A 7,644-nucleotide genomic window follows, 5' to 3' on the forward strand; every position below is an offset into this window, starting at 1 on the left:
ACTCTACCAATTGGCAATGCTTCTTTTATTTGAGCCAATTCTTTTTCTGTTTGTTTCTGGCGGTGTGCGGAAAAAATGGCTTTAAGTTGTTTCTCAATTTCAGCCCACTCCGGATATGATTGCCTCCAAATGCTTTTAGATTCTTTCGGCAATCACACATGATTGTTGCCAAAACTTTGCAATTGCATAGGGGGGTTATAATATTTGGGCAGTATAACCGCACCTAATCCCTGCTCTCTCACGCCATTAGGCTTTGTGGCTGTTTGTTCTGCTGATTTAACCATTCTTGGCTGTCAGATCTACTTGATGTAGCATCATTGCCCAATTCCTATAGCATCCAGGCCCAACTGTCGTAAGAGGCTGCTACTCTTGAAGAAAACCTTGAGGCCTCTTGTTAATTGGGCCACTTGAGGAAGCCCATTTAACCATCCTGACTCCAATCTGTCGATGGCTCACTGCAGCTGTCCCTTGTACCTAAAAAACAAATGTGCGGTCAATAGGATGTCTTGGACTCGAATAGAGAAGGCGCTCGAGGGAGCCAGGCACGTGAGGGGATCGAGCGGTGGCGAAACAAGATGAGTCGAGCAACAGGAGCCGAGGCGCGCTAGTGGATCCACCGTCACGCGGTTTAGCCGATGCGTGCGAGGGGAACCGATCCAACCTAAGAGGGGATCCAGCGGATGCGCGGGATGCGGATGAATCAGGAGCAAGTGAGGCAGTCATCGGAGATGAATTGGGTTATTTTGTAGCTGTTGCAACTTGTTCTGCCACATGTTTCAGATGCCGCTACTCCTGAAGCAATTGCTCTCAGGAATGGTATTAATTTGGCAGCTCATTTGGGATGCTTGAGGATAGATGCTGAGTCAGATTGTGAACTTGTGATTGATGCAGTAAAAGATACTTATAGATTCAATGGTTCCCAAGCAACAACAATTATTGAGTGCCCTCAACTCTCTTGTGACTTCGGACAGGTGAAATGTTCTTTACGCAACCGAGAAGCAAACAGTGTAGCAGATGCTTTGGCTAAGCAAGCATATATGCTGAAGAATTCTTCTGTTTGGGAAGATGGCCCACCTAATTTCATTTCTTCTTTGATTGTAAATGACATTGCTATTGTCTGAGAAACGAAATCTTTACCTTGTCAAAAAAAATTTATTTCTCCCCAATTATTTGCCCATCATTGGAATTGTTCTCAAAGTTGATAAAAATTACCCCATGCAAAAGACAAAAATATTGATCCGCTTGCACTTTCAATCAGTAATTTGGACCAAAGTGTCTGGTCTAAACCAAAGTTCCTCTTTCTAGATGCTTAAGAAATGACACTTCAAGATATAACTAGCCGTTTCGTAAAGAAAACATGATCGATCATGATCTAGAAGCCTCTAAACAAAACCAAGTTTGCCAATTGAAACTGGAAAAATGATGCAAAAGAAGGAACGCACCAGGAGGGGAACTCAAATCCAAGTTGTATTTTGCGCCCATCTTATACTATTTACTAATTGGAGGCACGAAGCGAGGTTCCATGTTAATCCCGGTAGTTAGAAATTTTGGACCATTAGATTTACTAATGATACATCGATGGCCGTCAGATAATGTCTTGATGCGCCTCTTCACGTGCGGGAGACAGACTCCTCTATTTGCACCTCCTTATGTGATAACAAATTGAAATAAAAATCAGCGGGGAAGCACCTCTTCACGTGGAGGAGACAGACTCCTCTCTTTCCACGTCCTTATGCATGATAAAAAACTAAAATAGAAACCAGAAAAAAAAACACGACTATGTAATCCTCGCCTCCTACCCTCCTGCCTCCCATCGCCGCTTCTTCTCCGCAAGCAGGACTGATCCCCTCGATCTGCTGACCACCAATCTCCCTCATCTGGTCTTCAAGGCAGCTCCGGCACCATCTATCTCCTTCCTCGGGCTACCTTAGAGATTGCCTCCCCAATTTATTGAGGTATCATCCCCCCTCCATGCTCGCCACGTACTTAAGTAGGTCAGAAAAATTGGCCACGTGTACAGTAGAATTCAGCAGCATGCGTTGCATTGGAGATGCATGAGGAGAATCGAGCCCCCTGCCCCTTTTTTGCTGCAGGTAGGTATATGGTTTCTATCCAATCAACTATTTTGTATCTATATAACATGGGACACTAGCAACCATGTAGATTTAAATCCTATAGTTTTTACCAATTCAACTATTATCCATACAATTGTCCATCCTTAGATTTGAGTTGAACCCAAAATGAATACCAATCTGGCTGCTAGAGTATGCAATTTACTAAGGTTAGATGGCAGTGGAATTAATTAGGTTTTTATTCAATCTGATTTCTACTATGTACAGCCAGTTTGGTTTCAATGTCAATGGAATAAAATACTGGACAAATGAATGTCAGAATAATTTTATACAAAGACTAAAAAATATTCTCTCCTTGATTTTATTATTTTGTTTCCATATCACACTGCACTAAAGATAAAGAGCGGTGTGGGGATGTTTTAATAACTCAAGGGGTTCTGCCTGAGGGCGAGAGATCTTGATGGAGAATGTGTGCTAGAGCTCAGATATAGAGGGGTCTGCGTCAATGAACACTTGCAACATACAGTATACAGCCGTGTGGAGTTTGTTCCAGACGAAGTAGCATTTACACACGTAAATGTTGCGCTGTCGTATAAGCAGTAGAAAAAGTGTTGCGACCGCCATGTATGGCTGTTTAAGGCAGACTGCTAGATTATGCAATGATTGGAAATTGTTGAGCCTGAATGACTCGAAGAGGAATTCTAATACTATGGGAAACCATTATGAATAATTAACAAATATCTAGTAACAGATGTTGATTTTCATTATAACATACCTAAAATTCATTAGAAAAGGATGTGTAATTTCTACCTAATCACTAAGTGCATAGTTTTATCACCAAGTTATCCTAGACATACATTCTCAGGAACAACATCACCAAGTTGCTTGCATACTTCACTGCAAGTTTAGAACATTTGATTGCTTATGATACAAACCAAAGCTCAAATTTGAAGAATTATACTTTTTGGATTATGGTTCAATTTTTTATTTGACAATCGAGGACACGTTTCTTCACTTCAATTTCACATGTGTAGGATACGAGAATGCCTTGGCCCAGGATTCCTGGGCGGGGAGGTTGAGGTACAAAACCTTTCACTGAGTGGAGATATCAAACGTTGCCTTGGAAGGAGCACGATCCAAGATCTCATAGGCAGGTAGCAGAATCGCATGGAGTGGAGCTCGCTTCCCCAATGTCCTCTTGGCTGACTTAAAAACAAATCGGGAATCTCGTACGTGAGCACGTCCTCAAGCATGCATCCGTCACCTGTAGTATTCAACTGGGCTCCGTTAGCACATCAGCAGTCTCGAAGTTCAAACATGCATGCAGCCTTGTAGCAAGAAGCAAAGTATATACGATCGTATTGAAGACTTGGCTCATAGTAGCAATGTCTAATCCATGGAACCCAAAGCTATGCACTACTGCACTAGCACATGATAGCTAGGTATATACATTTTTCACTACTCCATCTGTATAATACAACACACCCTCTACATTTTATCAGTATCAACTGCAACTTATGGACTATGGGTGAAAATTTTACTACAACATAGTTTTGGAGTGTACATTTGTGAATTTAGGATATTTTTTTGTAACAAAACAGATACAAATGGTATACATATTTTAGATGACCAATTTATTTGCTCGATGTTCACACAGAGGAATGCCTATGTGGATAAATTACTTTTATTTGTCACCCAAACATTGCTATACAATTCGACATTTGCTTGCAATTACGGGTTCCATCCTTCAAGCCATTTCTAGATGGGATGTGACATTAATTGTGCGAGTGACTAGAAATAAGTTCTTAGCGAATTAGGCACTGAATATGCATCTGTACAGGTTACGTTGCTACATAAATAAAAGAGGCGGGCATGCACAATACGATAGTTCAAAGATAGTTGAAAAGATAAAATAATTGATAGGGTGTGCTAATGGAGGGGTAGATATTAATAGTATATGTGGACTATCCAGTTACCCATGACACTCAGAATTACAAATTGACATGTGGGTTGTTACTCAACTTACTACACATATGTATTATTAAATTTCATATAACCTTGGGAATATAAAAAATTTCTTTTGCAACCAGCCATCAAATTTGATATTTGTATCAAGATTATGTTTTCCATCAATTGGAACTTGCAGCTTTTATTCTATTTCTTTATCGAAACCAAAATATACAATTGAAAAACATGAACAAGTATATTATACCATGTGCCCTTTAAACATGCTACCATTATTTACACAAAATAAAACAATATGATGTCATTACCAAATTGTCTAAAGATCTAGCATGCGCATCGAGCGGGCCACTTTGCTAGTTCAAGAAAATGTCACGTCTTTACAGAAATGTTCAATTCCCCCTCAGTTTGAACTTGTAAGGTGTACTGATTTTTTAAAAATTCAAACCTACCTAATTTTGACCAAGTTTATAGAATAAAACATAAATATCTACTATAGAAAATCAGTATCATTAGATTCATAATGAAGTATATTTCCATACTTGATTTATTTAGGGGCTGTTCGGAAAGCCTCCACGCCCTCGCCACGGAGCGGAGCGGACGGAGCGACCTTCTGGCCACTCCGTAGATTATAGTTGCATGCCACTCCGCTTCGGAGCGGAGCTGCGGAGTGGGAGTGAGTCCGAACAAGCCTTTAGTATTGTAGGTGTTAGATGTATTTTACTACAGATTTGATCAAACATAGGAAACTTTGACTTTTGGAAATTTAATTCACCTTATATTTTGACAGACATGGAATAGTAATTGATGGGACCAGATCCATGCACCATCATCTGAAACCCATCTATTCATGAGGTGTGATGTTAATTTTAACAAATCTGCCAATGGACAGAACCTCGATACCATGATTCACAGACCAACCCACATAGAATTTCTGTAGACTAACATATACGCCGAGTTCATCTTGTGGTATATCCCTGAACTTTTCTGATGAAAATGCTCTTAGTTGGGATACCATCAGGCTCCAAACCAAACCAAAGCAAACCCGGGAGCACTTTACTTACCAATAAATTAAGATAACTTTTGCAGAAGGTTTTGTCGTAATTCGTTACCAAGATGGGTAGCACTGTATAGTTTCCTAGCAGCAACATTTGGCCAGCTTCTTAGATTTTATCTATATGAATAGTAGATTTGCTCATTTCGATTTATAACATTGTAAATTTTCACCTCAGCTGCCAGATTAACATAATGGAACGTTGTCAGGTGTATTTGAAGGTTGCCAGTTTAGGTGGGCCAAACAGCCAGTGCGTTGAGGTCAAAATAAGCATGACACCAGTTTGATTCTTTTAGGGGTCACCTACATGGTGAAAGATGCTCAGGCACACATCATTGTTCTGTTTTCCCATGTCATGTCATACTTGGTCTGTAACTGAATCTTGAGAATTCATTTCTATGACTTGATGTACAAACGTGTTATTCATAATGAAAATAATATCATTGTACGTGCTTAAAATATTATGTCATAATTCTGTAAAAACACTGGCATCTTCTACTAGATAAAGAAGTGATAACGGTAAAAAAAAAATCTTTGGGCAGTTTCCATGTGTAGAAGGTTGGAACGTTTAGATATTAGGAAGTGTGCATTAATTCTCCTGATGGAAAATCGCCCAACTAGGGAATGAGAATAGCGACACGAAATAAAGATTTTTGATGTGTTTGTATTTAAAACAAGATAAGGGCAAGATAAGAAAAATTGATGTATGTTTTGATAAATGTTTAAAGAACTATAGATAAAAATGTCTGCACACTATCGATACACACATGCACTCACATACATGGATGGGTATCATCACTATCCTAACCATTCAACTATTGGCTGGTTTCAATAACATTTGGTTTATCAGCCAATAACATATTATTGTGTTTGATAGTATGATTTATGTTAGTTGATTGGAAAAAAAGAGACGCGTGTTCTTTTAGACGACATTGTTCTCGGCTATTTTAGCTTTATGAATTGCATCTTAAATTTTTGTAAAAGCACGTGGCAACGCACGGGCGTTATACTAGTCAATGTAATGACATACAGATTAAACTTACTATTTATCTCTGTTACTCAACTGAAGTCCTCTTGGTGATAATAATTTCATGTAATGCATGATGTGCTTCTATGTTATTGGTTTCCACAACGTATCGGTGTCAGTTTTCTTTTTTTAATATGTTGAAGTATATAAGTATTTATAATATTACGTTGTACTGAAGTCACTAGTATAAAAAGCCTCATTCGTCCCGGTTCGTGAGGGCCATTTGTCCCAGTTGCCGAACCGGGACTAAAGGGTCGGTACTAAAGACCTATACCTTTAGTCCCGGTTCGCCCAGAAACTGGAACAGATGAGGCTCCACGTGGCCGCTGTCGCTTGCCCAGGCAGGAGGACCGTACCTTTTGTCCCAATTGGTTCCACCAACCAGGATCAAAAGGTTTCCAGGCGTCAGCAGTTTTTTATTTTTTTCTGAAGGGGGGGGGGGGGGTTGGGGGTTTTGGGTGGTTTTGTAGGGTTAATTTAGGGATTTCATATATTGTGTTAGCTAGATAATAGAGAGAAGTGTCCTCTCTTATCTCCGCGCTTGGTCGACGCTACGTATAGAGAGGACTCGACACGCTAGCTAGCTAGTAAGCAAATGAAGGAAACCATTAAGTACAGAAGATCGTCATGAACATATATACACAGAGAGAAGTGATTGACCTCTCCTTCTCCGATAGATTTGTTGAACAACAAGTCTTCGTATATCTATCCGACGCTACTGGCTACATATATATATATATATATATATATATATACACACACACAATATAAGATCTCTTACAAAATCCCCTAACATCTGAACTCAACTTCCACATGGTATTCTCCGTGTTTGTCGATGTCGTGGTCAAGAAAGAATCCCGCCAATTCCTCTATGCGATCTTGTGGTAGGAGTTCATCCCGCATCTGCCAATTTCAAGAAGAGGGTCAATACGTATATATGAGTGAAACTGAACACAAATGATGGTAATAGAATAAAATTGTGAATATTATTGCTTACACACTTCATATTGTTGTTTAGAGTAGCCCCGCTCACAGGTGGTGTGGTGGATGAACTCGCAAATGTAGTATCCACAGAAATCATTCCCGGGTTCCTGCCACAATCACTTTACAAGAAATAAAGGTCAATAAAACTGATAAGGAAGCATGCTAAATGGTATTGATGAAACTAGCTAGAATCAATGGGAGATGCGCGGAACTAGCTAGTAGCTAGTACTTACTTTTGGGTGGTCAAATCACAGTTGCGCCGGCAGTCCCGGAGCTTGTGCAGTGAAATTTTTCCAAACCCTGCAAGACAAAGAAAACAATTACTTGATATCAGGAAATGAACAAAGTTGCCGATATGGTGCGATAATGATTGATTGAACTTACTTCTTGAGCATTTTAGTCATGGTCGCATACTCCTCTCAATTTTTTTGTTTGGAGTTTATGACGGTTACTAGTCCCTGCTCAAGCTTAATCTCTAGCAGAATAAAGTGGAAGCTGTACACGCATGCATAACTCATCAATTACATTATTATAACGTCGAGTAA

Source organism: Triticum aestivum, chromosome 7B (genome assembly GCF_018294505.1).
Source record: "Triticum aestivum cultivar Chinese Spring chromosome 7B, IWGSC CS RefSeq v2.1, whole genome shotgun sequence".
Classification (NCBI taxonomy): domain Eukaryota; kingdom Viridiplantae; phylum Streptophyta; class Magnoliopsida; order Poales; family Poaceae; genus Triticum; species Triticum aestivum.